Source organism: Phyllobates terribilis, unplaced genomic scaffold (assembly GCF_046119375.1).
Source record: "Phyllobates terribilis strain yellow unplaced genomic scaffold, ASM4611937v1 Scaffold_184__1_contigs__length_3730660, whole genome shotgun sequence".
In the NCBI taxonomy this organism is placed as follows: domain Eukaryota; kingdom Metazoa; phylum Chordata; class Amphibia; order Anura; family Dendrobatidae; genus Phyllobates; species Phyllobates terribilis.
Window position 1 is genome coordinate 767183 of NW_027362944.1, and position 19655 is coordinate 786837.

Below are 19655 nucleotides of genomic sequence, written 5' to 3' on the forward strand. Positions count from 1 at the left end.
ATTTTTAAACTTCAGCAGAATTCCGAAGAACAATGGAATTGATCCGTAACATTTTTAAACTTCAGCAGAATTCCCAAAAGCAATGGAAGACCACCGTAGAATTTATAAGCTTCAGCAGAATTCTGAGAACAATGGAAGAGTTCCGTAGCATTTTTAAACTTCACCAGAATTCCAAGAACAATGGAAGTGTTCCGTAGCATTTTTAAACTTCTGCAGAATTCCGAAGAACAATGTAAGAGTTCCGTAGCATTTTTAAACTTCAGCAGAATTCCGAAGAACAATGGAAGAGTTCCGTAGCCTTTTTAAACTTTGTCAGAATTCCGAAGAACAATGGAAAAGTTCCGTACCATTTTTATACTTCAGCAGAATTCCGAAGAACAATGGAAGAGTTCCGTAGCATTTATAAACTTCAGCAGAATTCCGAGAACAATGGATGAGTTCAGTAGCATTTTTAAACTTCACCAGAATTCCGAGAACAATGGAAGAGTTCCGTAGCATTTTTAAACTTCACCAGAATTCCGAGAACAATGGAAGAGTTCCATAGCATTTTTAAACTTCATCAGAATTCTGAAGAACAATGGAAGTGATCCGTAACATTTTTAAACTTCAGCAGAATACCGAAGAACAATGGAAGAGTACCGTAGCATTTATAAACTTCAGCAGAATTCTGAGAACAATGGAAGAGTTCCATAGCATTTTAAACTTCAACAGAATTCCACGAACAATGGAAGAGTTCCGTAGCATTTTTAAACTTCAGCACAAATCCGAGAACAATGGAAGAGTTCCGCAGCAGTTTTAAACTTCACCAGAATTCCGAGAACAATGGAAGAGTTCCGTACCATTTTTAAACTTCACAAGAATTCCGAGAACAATGGAAGAGTTCCGTTGCAGTTTTAAACTTCAGCAGAATTCTGAAGAAAAATGGAAATGATCCGTAACATTTTTAAACTTCAGCAGAATTCCGAAGAACAATGGAAGAGTTCCGTAGCATTTTTAAACTTCAGCAGAATTCCGAAGAACAATGGAAGAGTTCCATAGCATTTTTAAACTTCAGCAGAATTCCGAAGAACAATGGAATTGATCCGTAACATTTTTAAACTTCAGCAGAATTCCCAAGAACAATGGAAGAGCACCGTAGAAATTATAAGCTTCAGCAGAATTCTGAGAACAATGGAAGAGTTCCGTAGCATTTTTAAACTTCACCAGAATTCCAAGAACACTGGAAGAGTTCCGTAGCATTTTTAAACTTCTGCAGAATTCCGAAGAACAAAGGAAGAGTTCCGTAGCATTTTTAAACTTCAGCAGAATTCCGAAGAACAATGGAAGAGTTCCGTAGCCTTTTTAAACTTCGTCAGAATTCCGAAGAACAATGGAAGAGTTCCGTGGCATTTTTAAACTTCAGCAGAATTCCGAAGAACAATGGAAGAGTTCCGTAGCCTTTTTAAACTTCGTCAGAATTCTGAAGAACAATGGAAAAGTTCCGTACCATTTTTATACTTCAGCAGAATTCCGAAGAACAATGGAAGAGTTCCGTAGCATTTTTAAACTTCAGCAGAATTCCGAGAACAATGGATGAGTTCCGTAGCATTTTTAAACTTCACCAGAATTTCGAGAACAATGGAAGAGTTCCGTAGCATTTTTAAACTTCACCAGAATTCCAAGAACAATGGAAGAGTTCCATAGCATTTTTAAACTTCAGCAGAATTCTGAAGAACAATGGAAGAGTTCCGTAGCATTTTTAAACTTCAGCAGAATTCCGAAGAACAATGGAAGAGTTCCGTAGCATTTTTAAACTTCAGCAGAATTCCGAGAACAATGAAAGTGTTCCGTAGCATTTTTAAACTTCACCAGAATTCCAAGAACAATGGAAGAGTTCCGTAGCATTTTTAAACTTCTGGAGAATTCCGAAGAACAATGGAAGAGTTCCGTAGCATTTTTAAACTTCAGCAGAATTCCGAAGAACAATGGAAGAGTTCCGTAGCCTTTTTAAACTTTGTCAGAATTCCGAAGAACAATGGAAAAGTTCCGTACCATTTTTATACTTCAGCAGAATTCCGAAGAACAATGGAAGAGTTCCGTAGCATTTTTAAACTTCAGCAGAATTCCGAGAACAATGGATGAGTTCAGTAGCATTTTTAAACTTCACCAGAATTCCGAGAACAATGGAAGAGTTCCGTAGCATTTTTAAACTTCACCAAAATTCCGAGAACAATGGAAGAGTTCCATAGCATTTTTAAACTTCATCAGAATTCTGAAGAACAATGGAAGTGATCCGTAACATTTTTAAACTTCAGCAGAATACCCAAGAACAATGGAAGAGTACCGTAGCATTTATAAACTTCAGCAGAATTCTGAGAACAATGGAAGAGTTCCGTAGCATTTTAAATTTCAACAGAATTCCAAGAACAATGGAAGAGTTCCGTAGCATTTTTAAACTTCAGCAGAAATCCGAGAACAATGGAAGAGTTCCGCAGCAGTTTTAAACTTCACCAGAATTCCGAGAACAATGGAAGAGTTCCGTAGCATTTTTAAACTTCACCAGAATTCCGAGAACAATGAAGAGTTCCATAGCATTTTTAAACTTCATCAGAATTCTGAAGAACAATGGAAGTGATCCGTAACATTTTTAAACTTCAGCAGAATACCCAAGAACAATGGAAGAGTACCGTAGCATTTATAAACTTCAGCAGAATTCTGAGAACAATGGAAGAGTTCCGTAGCATTTTAAACTTCAACAGAATTCCAAGAACAATGGAAGATTTCCGTAGCATTTTTAAACTTCAGCAGAAATCCGAGAACAATGGAAGAGTTCCGCAGCAGTTTTAAACTTCACCAGAATTCCGAGAACAATGGAAGAGTTCCGTACCATTTTTAAACTTCACCAGAATTCCGAGAACAATGGAAGAGTTCCGTTGCAGTTTTAAACTTCATCAGAATTCCGAAGAACAAAGGAAGAGTTCCGCAGCATTTTTAAACTTCAGCAGAACTCAGAAGAAAAATGGAAGAGTTCCGTAGGATTTTTAAACTTCAGCAGAATTCCGAAGAACAATCGAAGAGTTCCGTAGCATTTTTAAACTTCAGCAGAATTCCGAAGAACAATGGATGAGTTCCGTAGCATATTGAAACTTCAGCACAATTCTGAAGAACAATGGAAATGATCCGTAACATCTTTAAACTTCAGCAGAATTCCGAAGAACAATGGAAGAGTTCCGTAGCATTTTTAAACTTCATCAGAATTCCGAAGAACAATGGAAGAGTTCCGTTGCATTTTTAAACTTCAGCAGAATTCCGAAGAACAATGGAATTGATCCGTAACATTTTTAAACTTCAGCAGAATTCCCAAAAGCAATGGAAGACCACCGTAGAATTTATAAGCTTCAGCAGAATTCTGAGAACAATGGAAGAGTTCCGTAGCATTTTTAAACTTCACCAGAATTCCAAGAACAATGGAAGTGTTCCGTAGCATTTTTAAACTTCTGCAGAATTCCGAAGAACAATGTAAGAGTTCCGTAGCATTTTTAAACTTCAGCAGAATTCCGAAGAACAATGGAAGAGTTCCGTAGCCTTTTTAAACTTTGTCAGAATTCCGAAGAACAATGGAAAAGTTCCGTACCATTTTTATACTTCAGCAGAATTCCGAAGAACAATGGAAGAGTTCCGTAGCATTTATAAACTTCAGCAGAATTCCGAGAACAATGGATGAGTTCAGTAGCATTTTTAAACTTCACCAGAATTCCGAGAACAATGGAAGAGTTCCGTAGCATTTTTAAACTTCACCAGAATTCCGAGAGCAATGGAAGAGTTCCATAGCATTTTTAAACTTCATCAGAATTCTGAAGAACAATGGAAGTGATCCGTAACATTTTTAAACTTCAGCAGAATACCGAAGAACAATGGAAGAGTACCGTAGCATTTATAAACTTCAGCAGAATTCTGAGAACAATGGAAGAGTTCCATAGCATTTTAAACTTCAACAGAATTCCACGAACAATGGAAGAGTTCCGTAGCATTTTTAAACTTCAGCACAAATCCGAGAACAATGGAAGAGTTCCGCAGCAGTTTTAAACTTCACCAGAATTCCGAGAACAATGGAAGAGTTCCGTACCATTTTTAAACTTCACAAGAATTCTGAGAACAATGGAAGAGTTCCGTTGCAGTTTTAAACTTCAGCAGAATTCTGAAGAAAAATGGAAATGATCCGTAACATTTTTAAACTTCAGCAGAATTCCGAAGAACAATGGAAGAGTTCCGTAGCATTTTTAAACTTCAGCAGAATTCCGAAGAACAATGGAAGAGTTCCATAGCATTTTTAAACTTCAGCAGAATTCCGAAGAACAATGGAATTGATCCGTAACATTTTTAAACTTCAGCAGAATTCCCAAGAACAATGGAAGAGCACCGTAGAAATTATAAGCTTCAGCAGAATTCTGAGAACAATGGAAGAGTTCCGTAGCATTTTTAAACTTCACCAGAATTCCAAGAACACTGGAAGAGTTCCGTAGCATTTTTAAACTTCTGCAGAATTCCGAAGAACAAAGGAAGAGTTCCGTAGCAGTTTTAAACTTCATCAGAATTCCGAAGAACAATGGAAGAGTTCCGTAGCATTTTTATACTTCAGCAGAACTCAGAAGAACAATGGAAGAGTTCCGTAGCATTTTTAAACTTCAGCAGAATTCCGAAGAACAATGGAAGAGTTCCGTAGCATTTTTATACTTCAGCAGAACTCAGAAGAACAATGGAAGAGTTCCGTAGCATTTTTAAACTTCAGCAGAATTCCGAAGAACAATGGAAGAGTTCCGTAGCATTTTTAAACTTCAGTAGAATTAAGAATAACAATGGAAGAGTACCGTAGCATTTTTAAACTTCACCAGAATTCCGTGAACAATGGAAGAGTTCCGTATCATTTTTAAACTTCAGCAGAATTCCGAAGAACAAAGAAAGTGTTCCGTAGCATTTTTAAACTTCAGCAGATTTCCGAAGAACAATGGAAGAGTTCCGTAGCATTTTTAAACTTAAGCAGAATTCTGCAAAGCAATGGAAGAGTTCCGTAACATTTTTAAACTTCAGCAGAATTCCGAAGAACAATCGAAGAGTTCCGTAGCATTTTTAAACTTCTGCAGAATTCCGAAGAACAATGGAAGAGTTCCGTAGCATTTTTAAACTTCAGCAGAATTCCGAAGAACAATGGAGAGTTCCGTAGCCTTTTTAAACTTCGTCAGAATTCCGAAGAACAATGGAAAAGTTCCGTACCATTTTTATACTTCAGCAGAATTCCGAGAACAATGGAAGAGTTCCATAGTATTTTTAAACTTCAGCAGAATTCCGAAGAACAATGGAAGAGTTCCGTAGCATTTTTAAACTTCAGCAGAATTCTGAAGAACAATGGAAGAGTTCCGTAGCATTTTTAAACTTCAGCAGAATTCCGAGAACATTGGAAGGTTCCGTAGCATTTTTAAACTTCACCAGAATTCCGAGAACAATGGAAGAGTTCCGTAGGATTTTTAAACTTCAGCAGAATTCCGAGAACAATGGAAGAGTTCCGTAGCATTTTTAAACTGCAGCAGAATTCCGAAGAACAATGGAAGAGTTCCGAAGCATTTTTAAACTTCAGCAGAATTCCGAAGAACAATGGAAGAGTTGCGTTGCAGTTTTAGGCTTCATCAGAATTCCGAAGAACAATGGAAGAGTTCCGTAGCATTTTTAAACTTCAGCAGAATTCAGAAGAACAATGTAAGAGTTCCGTAGCATTTTTAAACTTCAGCAGAATTCCGAAGAACAATGGAAGAGTTCCGTAGCATTTTTAAACTTCAGCAGCATTCCGAAGAACAATGGAAGAGTTCCGTTGCAGTTTTAAACTTCATCAGAATTCCGAAGAACAATGGAAGAGTTCCGTAGCATTTTTAAACTTCAGCAGAACTCAGAAGAACAATGGAAGAGTTCCGTAGCATTTTTAATCTTCAGCAGAATTCCGAAGAACAATGGAAGAGTTCCGTAGCATTTTTAAACTTCAGTAGAATTAAGAATAACAATGGAAGAGTTCCGTAGCATTTTTAAACTTCAGCAGAATTCTGCAAAGCAATGGAAGAGTTCCGTAGCATTTTTAAACTTCAGCAGAATTCCGAAGAAAAATCGAAGAGTTCCGTAGCATTTTTAAACTTCAGCAGAATTCCGAAGAACAATGGAAGAGTTCCGTAGCATTTTTAATCTTCAGCAGAATTCCGAAGAACAATGGAAATGATCCGTAACATTTTTAAACTTCAGCAGAATTCCCAAGAACAATGGAAGAGTACCATAGAATTTATAAACTTCAGAAGAATTCTGAGAACAATGGAAGAGTTCCGTAGCATTTTTAAACTTCACCAGAATTCCACGAACAATGGAAGAGTTCCGTAGCATTTTTTAACTTCTGCAGAATTCCGAAGAACAATGGAAGAGTTCCGTAGCATTTTTAAACTTCAGCAGAATTCCGAAGAACAATGGAAGAGTTCCGTAGCATTTTTAAAATTCATCAGAAATCCAAAGAACAATGGAAAAGATCCGTAGCATTTTTAAACTTCAGCAGAATTCCGAAGAACAATGGAAGAGTTCCGTAGCATTTTTAAACTTCAGCAGAATTCCGAGAACAATGGAAGAGTTCCGTAGCATTTTTAAACTTCACCAGAATTACGAGAACAATGGAAGAGTTCCGTAGCATTTTTAAACTTCAACAGAATTCCGAGAACAATGGAAGAGTTCCGTAGCATTTTTAAACTTCAGCAGAATTCCGAAGAACAAGGGAAGAGTTCCGTAGCATTTTTAAACTTCATCAGAATTCCGAAGAACAATGGAAAAGTTCCGTAGCATTTTTAAACTTCACCAGAATTCCGAGAACAATGGAAGAGTTCCGTAGCATTTTTAAACTTCACCAGAATTCCGAGAACAATGGAAGAGTTCCGTAGCATTTTTAAACTTCAGCAGAATTCCGAAGAACAATGGAAGAGTTCCGTAGCATTTTTAAACTTCATCAGAATTCCGAAGAACAATGGAAAAGTTCCGTAGCATTTTTAAACTTCAGCAGAATTCCAAAGAACAATGGAAGAGTTCCGTAGCATTTTTAAACTTCAGCAGAATTCCGAAGAACAATGGAAGTGTTCCATAGCATTTTTAAACTTCATCAGAATTCTGAAGAACAATGGAAGTGATCCGTAACATTTTTAAACTTCAGCAGAATACCCAAGAACAATGGAAGAGTACCGTAGCATTTATAAACTTCAGCAGAATTCTGAGAACAATGGAAGTGTTCCGTAGCATTTTAAACTTGAACAGAATTCCAAGAACAATGGAAGAGTTCCGCAGCATTTTTAAACTTCAGCAGAAATCCGAGAACAATGGAAGAGTTCCGCAGCAGTTTTAAACTTCACCAGAATTCCGAGAACAATGGAAGAGTTCCGTACCATTTTTAAACTTCACCAGAATTCCGAGAACAATGGAAGAGTTCCGTACCATTTTTAAACTTCACCAGAATTCCCAGAACAATGGAAGAGTTCCGTAGCATTTTTAAACTTCAGCAGAATTCTGAAGAACAATGGAAGAGTTCCGTAGCATTTTTAAACTTCAGCAGAATTGCGAAGAACAATGGAAGTGTTCCATAGCATTTTTAAACTTCATCAGAATTCTGAAGAACAATGGAAGTGATCCGTAACATTTTTAAACTTCAGCAGAATACCCAAGAACAATGGAAGAGTACCGTAGCATTTATAAACTTCAGCAGAATTCTGAGAACAATGGAAGAGTTCCGTAGCATTTTAAACTTCAACAGAATTCCAAGAACAATGGAAGAGTTCCGTAGCATTTTAAACTTCAACAGAATTCCAAGAACAATGGAAGAGTTCCGTAGCATTTTTAAACTTCAGCAGAAATCCGAGAACAATGGAAGAGTTCCGCAGCAGTTTTAAACTTCACCAGAATTCCGAGAACAATGGAAAAGTTCCGTACCATTTTTAAGCTTCACCAGAATTCCGAGAACAATGGAAGAGTTCCGTAGCATTTTTAAACTTGAACAGAATTCCGAGAACAATGGAAGAGTTCCGTAGCATTTTTAAACTTCAGCAGAATTCCGAAGAACAATGGAAGAGTTCCGTAGCATTTTTAAACTTCACCAGAATTACGAGAACAATGGAAGAGTTCCGTAGCATTTTTAAACTTCAACAGAATTCCGAGAACAATGGAAGAGTTCCGTAGCATTTTTAAACTTCAGCAGAATTCCGAAGAACAATGGAAGAGTTCCGTAGCATTTTTAAACTTCATCAGAATTCCGAAGAACAATGGAAAAGTTCCGTAGCATTTTTAAACTTCAGCAGAATTCCGAAGAACAATGGAAGAGTTCCGTAGCATTTTTAAACTTCAGCAGAATTCCGAAGAACAATGGAAGTGTTCCATAGCATTTTTAAACTTCATCAGAATTCTGAAGAACAATGGAAGTGATCCGTAACATTTTTAAACTTCAGCAGAATACCCAAGAACAATGGAAGAGTACCGTAGCATTTATAAACTTCAGCAGAATTCTGAGAACAATGGAAGAGTTCCGTAGCATTTTAAACTTCAACAGAATTCCAAGAACAATGGAAGAGTTCCGTAGCATTTTTAAACTTCAGCAGAAATCCGAGAACAATGGAAGAGTTCCGCAGCAGTTTTAAACTTCACCAGAATTCCGAGAACAATGGAAGAGTTCCGTACCATTTTTAAACTTCACCAGAATTCCGAGAACAATGGAAGAGTTCCGTACCATTTTTAAACTTCACCAGAATTCCCAGAACAGTGGAAGAGTTCCGTAGCATTTTTAAACTTCAGCAGAATTCTGAAGAACAATGGAAGAGTTCCGTAGCATTTTTAAACTTCAGCAGAATTGTGAAGAACAATGGAAGTGTTCCATAGCATTTTTAAACTTCATCAGAATTCTGAAGAACAATGGAAGTGATCTGTAACATTTTTAAACTTCAGCAGAATACCCAAGAACAATGGAAGAGTACCGTAGCATTTATAAACTTCAGCAGAATTCTGAGAACAATGGAAGAGTTCCGTAGCATTTTAAACTTCAACAGAATTCCAAGAACAATGGAAGAGTTCCGCAGCATTTTTAAACTTCAGCAGAAATCCGAGAACAATGGAAGAGTTCCGCAGCAGTTTTAAACTTCACCAGAATTCCGAGAACAATGGAAGAGTTCCGTACCATTTTTAAACTTCACCAGAATTCCGAGAACAATGGAAGAGTTCCGTACCATTTTTAAACTTCACCAGAATTCCCAGAACAATGGAAGAGTTCCGTAGCATTTTTAAACTTCAGCAGAATTCTGAAGAACAATGGAAGAGTTCCGTAGCATTTTTAAACTTCAGCAGAATTGCGAAGAACATTGGAAGTGTTCCATAGCATTTTTAAACTTCATCAGAATTCTGAAGAACAATGGAAGTGATCCGTAACATTTTTAAACTTCAGCAGAATACCCAAGAACAATGGAAGAGTACCGTAGCATTTATAAACTTCAGCAGAATTCTGAGAACAATGGAAGAGTTCCGTAGCATTTTAAACTTCAACAGAATTCCAAGAACAATGGAAGAGTTCCGTAGCATTTTTAAACTTCAGCAGAAATCCGAGAACAATGGAAGAGTTCCGCAGCATTTTTAAACTTCACCAGAATTCCGAGAACAATGGAAGAGTTCCGTACCATTTTTAAGCTTCACCAGAATTCCGAGAACAATGGAAGAGTTCCGTAGCATTTTTAAACTTCAACAGAATTCCGAGAACAATGGAAGAGTTCCGTAGCATTTTTAAACATCAGCAGAATTCCGAAGAACAATGGAAGAGTTCCGTAGCATTTTTAAACTTCACCAGAATTACGAGAACAATGGAAGAGTTCCGTAGCATTTTTAAACTTCAACAGAATTCCGAGAACAATGGAAGAGTTCCGTAGCATTTTTAAACTTCAGCAGAATTCCGAAGAACAATGGAAGAGTTCCGTAGCATTTTTAAACTTCATCAGAATTCCGAAGAACAATGGAAAAGTTCCGTAGCATTTTTAAACTTCAGCAGAATTCCGAAGAACAATGGAAGAGTTCCGTAGCATTTTTAAACTTCAGCAGAATTCCGAAGAACAATGGAAGTGTTCCATAGCATTTTTAAACTTCATCAGAATTCTGAAGAACAATGAAAGTGATCCGTAACATTTTTAAACTTCAGCAGAATACCCAAGAACAATGGAAGAGTACCCTAGCATTTATAAACTTCAGCAGAATTCTGAGAACAATGGAAGAGTTCCGTAGCATTTTAAACTTCAACAGAATTCCAAGAACAATGGAAGAGTTCCATAGCATTTTTAAACTTCAGCAGAAATCCGAGAACAATGGATGAGTTCCGCAGCAGTTTTAAACTTCACCAGAATTCCGAGAACAATGGAAGAGTTCCGTACCATTTTTAAACTTCACCAGAATTCCCAGAACAATGGAAGAGTTCCGTAGCATTTTTAAACTTCAGCAGAATTCTGAAGAACAATGGAAGAGTTCCGTAGCATTTTTAAACTTCAGCAGAATTGCGAAGAACAATGGAAGTGTTCCATAGCATTTTTAAACTTCATCAGAATTCTGAAGAACAATGGAAGTGATCCGTAACATTTTTAAACTTCAGCAGAATACCCAAGAACAATGGAAGAGTACCGTAGCATTTATAAACTTCAGCAGAATTCTGAGAACAATGGAAGAGTTCCGTAGCATTTTAAACTTCAACAGAATTCCAAGAACAATGGAAGAGTTCCGTAGCATTTTTAAACTTCAGCAGAAATCCGAGAACAATGGAAGAGTTCCGCAGCAGTTTTAAACTTCACCAGAATTCCGAGAACAATGGAAGAGTTCCGTACCATTTTTAAGCTTCACCAGAATTCCGAGAACAATGGAAGAGTTCCGTAGCATTTTTAAACTTCACCAGAATTCCGAGAACAATGGAAGAGTTCCGTAGCATTTTTAAACTTCAGCAGAATTCCGAAGAACAATGGAAGAGTTCCGTAGCATTTTTAAACTTCAGTAGAATTAAGAATAACAATGGAAGAGTTCCGTAGCATTTTTAAACTTCACCAGAATTCCGAAGAACAAAGAAAGTGTTCCGTAGCATTTTTAAACTTCAGCAGATTTCCGAAGAACAATGGAAGAGTTCCGTAGCATTTTTAAACTTCAGCAGAATTCCGAAGAACAATGGAAGAGTTCCGTAGCATTTTTAAACTTCAGTAGAATTAAGAATAACAATGGAAGAGTTCCGTAGCATTTTTAAACTTCAGCAGAATTCCGAAGAACAAAGAAAGTGTTCCGTAGCATTTTTAAACTTCAGCAGATTTCCGAAGAACAATGGAAGAGTTCCGTAGCATTTTTAAACTTCAGCAGAATTCTGCAAAACAATGGAAGAGTTCCGTAGCATTTTTAAACTTCAGCAGAATTCCAAAGAACAATCGAAGAGTTCCGTAGCATTTTTAAACTTCAGCAGAATTCCGAAAAACAATGGAAGAGTTCCGTAGCATTTTTAAACTTCAGCAGAATTCCGAAGAACAATGGAAATGATCCGTAACATTTTTAAACTTCAGCAGAATTCACAAGAACAATGGAAGAGTACCATAGAATTTATAAACTTCAGAAGAATTCTGAGAACAATGGAAGAGTTCCGTAGCATTTTTAAACTTCACCAGAATTCCACGAACAATGGAAGAGTTCCGTAGCATTTTTTAACTTCTGCAGAATTCCAAAAAACAATGGAAGAGTTCCGTAGCATTTTTAAACTTCAACAGAATTCCGAGAACAATGGAAGAGTTCCGTAGCATTTTTAAACTTCAGCAGAATTCCGAAGAACAAGGGAAGAGTTCCGTAGCATTTTTAAACTTCATCAGAATTCCGAAGAACAATGGAAAAGTTCCGTAGCATTTTTAAACTTCACCAGAATTCCGAGAACAATGGAAGAGTTCCGTAGCATTTTTAAACTTCACCAGAATTCCGAGAACAATGGAAGAGTTCCGTAGCATTTTTAAACTTCAGCAGAATTCCGAAGAACAATGGAAGAGTTCCGTAGCATTTTTAAACTTCATCAGAATTCCGAAGAACAATGGAAAAGTTCCGTAGCATTTTTAAACTTCAGCAGAATTCCAAAGAACAATGGAAGAGTTCCGTAGCATTTTTAAACTTCAGCAGAATTCCGAAGAACAATGGAAGTGTTCCATAGCATTTTTAAACTTCATCAGAATTCTGAAGAACAATGGAAGTGATCCGTAACATTTTTAAACTTCAGCAGAATACCCAAGAACAATGGAAGAGTACCGTAGCATTTATAAACTTCAGCAGAATTCTGAGAACAATGGAAGTGTTCCGTAGCATTTTAAACTTGAACAGAATTCCAAGAACAATGGAAGAGTTCCGCAGCATTTTTAAACTTCAGCAGAAATCCGAGAACAATGGAAGAGTTCCGCAGCAGTTTTAAACTTCACCAGAATTCCGAGAACAATGGAAGAGTTCCGTACCATTTTTAAACTTCACCAGAATTCCGAGAACAATGGAAGAGTTCCGTACCATTTTTAAACTTCACCAGAATTCCCAGAACAATGGAAGAGTTCCGTAGCATTTTTAAACTTCAGCAGAATTCTGAAGAACAATGGAAGAGTTCCGTAGCATTTTTAAACTTCAGCAGAATTGCGAAGAACAATGGAAGTGTTCCATAGCATTTTTAAACTTCATCAGAATTCTGAAGAACAATGGAAGTGATCCGTAACATTTTTAAACTTCAGCAGAATACCCAAGAACAATGGAAGAGTACCGTAGCATTTATAAACTTCAGCAGAATTCTGAGAACAATGGAAGAGTTCCGTAGCATTTTAAACTTCAACAGAATTCCAAGAACAATGGAAGAGTTCCGTAGCATTTTAAACTTCAACAGAATTCCAAGAACAATGGAAGAGTTCCGTAGCATTTTTAAACTTCAGCAGAAATCCGAGAACAATGGAAGAGTTCCGCAGCAGTTTTAAACTTCACCAGAATTCCGAGAACAATGGAAAAGTTCCGTACCATTTTTAAGCTTCACCAGAATTCCGAGAACAATGGAAGAGTTCCGTAGCATTTTTAAACTTCAACAGAATTCCGAGAACAATGGAAGAGTTCCGTAGCATTTTTAAACTTCAGCAGAATTCCGAAGAACAATGGAAGAGTTCCGTAGCATTTTTAAACTTCACCAGAATTACGAGAACAATGGAAGAGTTCCGTAGCATTTTTAAACTTCAACAGAATTCTGAGAACAATGGAAGAGTTCCGTAGCATTTTTAAACTTCAGCAGAATTCCGAAGAACAATGGAAGAGTTCCGTAGCATTTTTAAACTTCATCAGAATTCCGAAGAACAATGGAAAAGTTCCGTAGCATTTTTAAACTTCAGCAGAATTCCGAAGAACAATGGAAGAGTTCCGTAGCATTTTTAAACTTCAGCAGAATTCCGAAGAACAATGGAAGTGTTCCATAGCATTTTTAAACTTCATCAGAATTCTGAAGAACAATGGAAGTGATCCGTAACATTTTTAAACTTCAGCAGAATACCCAAGAACAATGGAAGAGTACCGTAGCATTTATAAACTTCAGCAGAATTCTGAGAACAATGGAAGAGTTCCGTAGCATTTTAAACTTCAACAGAATTCCAAGAACAATGGAAGAGTTCCGTAGCATTTTTAAACTTCAGCAGAAATCCGAGAACAATGGAAGAGTTCCGCAGCAGTTTTAAACTTCACCAGAATTCCGAGAACAATGGAAGAGTTCCGTACCATTTTTAAACTTCACCAGAATTCCGAGAACAATGGAAGAGTTCCGTACCATTTTTAAACTTCACCAGAATTCCCAGAACAGTGGAAGAGTTCCGTAGCATTTTTAAACTTCAGCAGAATTCTGAAGAACAATGGAAGAGTTCCGTAGCATTTTTAAACTTCAGCAGAATTGTGAAGAACAATGGAAGTGTTCCATAGCATTTTTAAACTTCATCAGAATTCTGAAGAACAATGGAAGTGATCTGTAACATTTTTAAACTTCAGCAGAATACCCAAGAACAATGGAAGAGTACCGTAGCATTTATAAACTTCAGCAGAATTCTGAGAACAATGGAAGAGTTCCGTAGCATTTTAAACTTCAACAGAATTCCAAGAACAATGGAAGAGTTCCGCAGCATTTTTAAACTTCAGCAGAAATCCGAGAACAATGGAAGAGTTCCGCAGCAGTTTTAAACTTCACCAGAATTCCGAGAACAATGGAAGAGTTCCGTACCATTTTTAAACTTCACCAGAATTCCGAGAACAATGGAAGAGTTCCGTACCATTTTTAAACTTCACCAGAATTCCCAGAACAATGGAAGAGTTCCGTAGCATTTTTAAACTTCAGCAGAATTCTGAAGAACAATGGAAGAGTTCCGTAGCATTTTTAAACTTCAGCAGAATTGCGAAGAACATTGGAAGTGTTCCATAGCATTTTTAAACTTCATCAGAATTCTGAAGAACAATGGAAGTGATCCGTAACATTTTTAAACTTCAGCAGAATACCCAAGAACAATGGAAGAGTACCGTAGCATTTATAAACTTCAGCAGAATTCTGAGAACAATGGAAGAGTTCCGTAGCATTTTAAACTTCAACAGAATTCCAAGAACAATGGAAGAGTTCCGTAGCATTTTTAAACTTCAGCAGAAATCCGAGAACAATGGAAGAGTTCCGCAGCATTTTTAAACTTCACCAGAATTCCGAGAACAATGGAAGAGTTCCGTACCATTTTTAAGCTTCACCAGAATTCCGAGAACAATGGAAGAGTTCCGTAGCATTTTTAAACTTCAACAGAATTCCGAGAACAATGGAAGAGTTCCGTAGCATTTTTAAACATCAGCAGAATTCCGAAGAACAATGGAAGAGTTCCGTAGCATTTTTAAACTTCACCAGAATTACGAGAACAATGGAAGAGTTCCGTAGCATTTTTAAACTTCAACAGAATTCCGAGAACAATGGAAGAGTTCCGTAGCATTTTTAAACTTCAGCAGAATTCCGAAGAACAATGGAAAAGTTCCGTAGCATTTTTAAACTTCAGCAGAATTCCGAAGAACAATGGAAGAGTTCCGTAGCATTTTTAAACTTCAGCAGAATTCCGAAGAACAATGGAAGTGTTCCATAGCATTTTTAAACTTCATCAGAATTCTGAAGAACAATGAAAGTGATCCGTAACATTTTTAAACTTCAGCAGAATACCCAAGAACAATGGAAGAGTACCCTAGCATTTATAAACTTCAGCAGAATTCTGAGAACAATGGAAGAGTTCCGTAGCATTTTAAACTTCAACAGAATTCCAAGAACAATGGAAGAGTTCCATAGCATTTTTAAACTTCAGCAGAAATCCGAGAACAATGGATGAGTTCCGCAGCAGTTTTAAACTTCACCAGAATTCCGAGAACAATGGAAGAGTTCCGTACCATTTTTAAACTTCACCAGAATTCCCAGAACAATGGAAGAGTTCCGTAGCATTTTTAAACTTCAGCAGAATTCTGAAGAACAATGGAAGAGTTCCGTAGCATTTTTAAACTTCAGCAGAATTGCGAAGAACAATGGAAGTGTTCCATAGCATTTTTAAACTTCATCAGAATTCTGAAGAACAATGGAAGTGATCCGTAACATTTTTAAACTTCAGCAGAATACCCAAGAACAATGGAAGAGTACCGTAGCATTTATAAACTTCAGCAGAATTCTGAGAACAATGGAAGAGTTCCGTAGCATTTTAAACTTCAACAGAATTCCAAGAACAATGGAAGAGTTCCGTAGCATTTTTAAACTTCAGCAGAAATCCGAGAACAATGGAAGAGTTCCGCAGCAGTTTTAAACTTCACCAGAATTCCGAGAACAATGGAAGAGTTCCGTACCATTTTTAAGCTTCACCAGAATTCCGAGAACAATGGAAGAGTTCCGTAGCATTTTTAAACTTCACCAGAATTCCGAGAACAATGGAAGAGTTCCGTAGCATTTTTAAACTTCAGCAGAATTCCGAAGAACAATGGAAGAGTTCCGTAGCATTTTTAAACTTCAGTAGAATTAAGAATAACAATGGAAGAGTTCCGTAGCATTTTTAAACTTCACCAGAATTCCGAAGAACAAAGAAAGTGTTCCGTAGCATTTTTAAACTTCAGCAGATTTCCGAAGAACAATGGAAGAGTTCCGTAGCATTTTTAAACTTCAGCAGAATTCCGAAGAACAATGGAAGAGTTCCGTAGCATTTTTAAACTTCAGTAGAATTAAGAATAACAATGGAAGAGTTCCGTAGCATTTTTAAACTTCAGCAGAATTCCGAAGAACAAAGAAAGTGTTCCGTAGCATTTTTAAACTTCAGCAGATTTCCGAAGAACAATGGAAGAGTTCCGTAGCATTTTTAAACTTCAGCAGAATTCTGCAAAACAATGGAAGAGTTCCGTAGCATTTTTAAACTTCAGCAGAATTCCAAAGAACAATCGAAGAGTTCCGTAGCATTTTTAAACTTCAGCAGAATTCCGAAAAACAATGGAAGAGTTCCGTAGCATTTTTAAACTTCAGCAGAATTCCGAAGAACAATGGAAATGATCCGTAACATTTTTAAACTTCAGCAGAATTCACAAGAACAATGGAAGAGTACCATAGAATTTATAAACTTCAGAAGAATTCTGAGAACAATGGAAGAGTTCCGTAGCATTTTTAAACTTCACCAGAATTCCACGAACAATGGAAGAGTTCCGTAGCATTTTTTAACTTCTGCAGAATTCCAAAAAACAATGGAAGAGTTCCGTAGCATTTTTAAACTTCAGCAGAATTCCGAAGAGCAATGGAAGAGTTCCGTAGCATTTTTAAAATTCATCCAAATTCCAAAGAACAATGGAAAAGTTCCGTAGCATTTTTAAACTTCACCAGAATTCCACGAACAATGGAAGAGTTCCGTAGCATTTTTTAACTTCTGCAGAATTCCAAAAAACAATGGAAGAGTTCCGTAGCATTTTTAAACTTCAGCAGAATTCCGAAGAACAATGGAAGAGTTCCGTAGCATTTTTAAAATTCATCCAAATTCCAAAGAACAATGGAAAAGTTCCGTAGCATTTTTAAACTTCAGCAGAATTCCGAGAACAATGGAAGAGTTCCGTAGCATTTTTAAACTTCACCAGAATTACGAGAACAATGGAAGAGTTCCGTAGCATTTTTAAACTTCAACAGAATTCCGATAACAATGGAAGAGTTCCGTAGCATTTTTAAACTTCAGCAGAATTCCGAAGAACAATGGAAGAGTTCCGTAGCATTTTTAAACTTCATCAGAATTCCGAAGAACAATGGAAAAGTTCCGTAGCATTTTTAAACTTCAGCAGAATTCTGAAGAACAATGGAAGAGTTCCGTAGCATTTTTAAACTTCAGCAGAATTCCGAAGAACAATGGAAGTGTTCCATAGCATTTTTAAACTTCATCAGAATTCTGAAGAACAATGGAAATGATCCGTAACATTTTTAAACTTCAGCAGAATTCCCAAGAACAATGGAAGAGTACCATAGAATTTATAAACTTCAGAAGAATTCTGAGAACAATGGAAGAGTTCCGTAGCATTTTTTAACTTCTGCAGAATTCCGAAGAACAATGGAAGAGTTCCGTAGCATTTTTAAACTTCAGCAGAATTCCGAAGAACAATGGAAGAGTTCCGTAGCATTTTTAAAATTCATCAGAATTCCAAAGAACAATGGAAAAGTTCCGTAGCATTTTTAAACTTCAGCAGAATTCCGAAGAACAATGGAAGAGTTCCGTAGCATTTTTAAACTTCAGCAGAATTCCGAGAACAATGGAAGAGTTCCGTAGCATTTTTAAACTTCACCAGAATTACGAGAACAATGGAAGAGTTCCGTAGCATTTTTAAACTTCAACAGAATTCCGAGAACAATGGAAGAGTTCCGTAGCATTTTTAAACTTCAGCAGAATTCCGAAGAACAATGGAAGAGTTCCGTAGCATTTTTAAACTTCATCAAAATTCCGAAGAACAAGGGAAAAGTTCCGTAGCATTTTTAAACTTCAGCAGAATTCCGAAGAACAATGGAAGAGTTCCGTAGCATTTTTAAACTTCAGCAGAATTCCGAAGAACAATGGAAGTGTTCCATAGCATTTTTAAACTTCATCAGAAATCTGAAGAACAATGGAAGTGATCCGTAACATTTTTAAACTTCAGCAGAATACCCAAGAACAATGGAAGAGTACCGTAGCATTTATAAACTTCAGCAGAATTCCAAGAACAATGGAAGAGTTCCGTATCATTTATAAACTTCAGCAGAATTCTGAGAACAATGGAAGAGTTCCGTAGTATTTTAAACTTCAACAGAATTCCAAGAACAATGGAAGAGTTCCGTAGCATTTTTAAACTTCAGCAGAAATCCGAGAACAATGGAAGAGTTCCGCAGCAGTTTTAAACTTCACCAGAATTCCGAGAACAATGGAAGAGTTCCGTACCATTTTTAAGCTTCACCAGAATTCCGAGAACAATGGAAGAGTTCCGTAGCATTTTTAAACTTCACCAGAATTCCGAGAACAATGGAAGAGTTCCGTAGCATTTTTAAACTTCAGTAGAATTAAGAATAACAATGGAAGAGTTCCGTACCCTTTTTAAGCTTCACCAGAATTCCGAGAACAATGGAAGAGTTCCGTAGCATTTTTAAACTTCACCAGAATTCCGTGAACAATGGAAGAGTTCCGTAGCATTTTTAAACTTCAGCAGAATTCCGAAGAACAAAGAAAGTGTTCCGTAGCATTTTTAAACTTCAGCAGATTTCCGAAGAACAATGGAAGAGTTCCGTAGCATTTTTAAACTTCAGCAGAATTCTGCAAAACAATGGAAGAGTTCCGTAGCATTTTTAAACTTCAGCAGAATTCCGAAGAACAATCGAAGAGTTCCGTAGCATTTTTAAACTTCAGCAGAATTCCGAAAAACAATGGAAGAGTTCCGTAGCATTTTTAAACTTCAGCAGAATTCCGAAGAACAATGGAAATGATCCGTAACATTTTTAAACTTCAGCAGAATTCCCAAGAACAATGGAAGAGTACCATAGAATTTATAAGCTTCAGAAGAATTCTGAGAACAATGGAAGAGTTCCGTAGCATTTTTAAACTTCACCAGAATTCCACGAACAATGGAAGGGTTCGGTAGCATTTTTTAACTTCTGCAGAATTCCGAAGAACAATGGAAGAGTTCCGTAGCATTTTTAAACTTCAGCAGAATTCCGAAGAACAATGGAAGAGTTCCGTAGCATTTTTAAAATTCATCAGAATTCCAAAGAACAATGGAAAAGTTCCGTAGCATTTTTAAACTTCAGCAGAATTCCGAAGAACAATGGAAGAGTTCCGTAGCATTTTTAAACTTCAGCAGAATTCCGAGAACAATGGAAGAGTTCCGTAGCATTTTTAAACTTCACCAGAATTACGAGAACAATGGAAGAGTTCCGTAGCATTTTTAAACTTCAACAGAATTCCGAGAACAATGGAAGAGTTCCGTAGCATTTTTAAACTTCAGCAGAATTCCGAAGAACAATGGAAGAGTTCCGTAGCATTTTTAAACTTCATCAGAATTCCGAAGAACAATGGAAAAGTTCCGTAGCATTT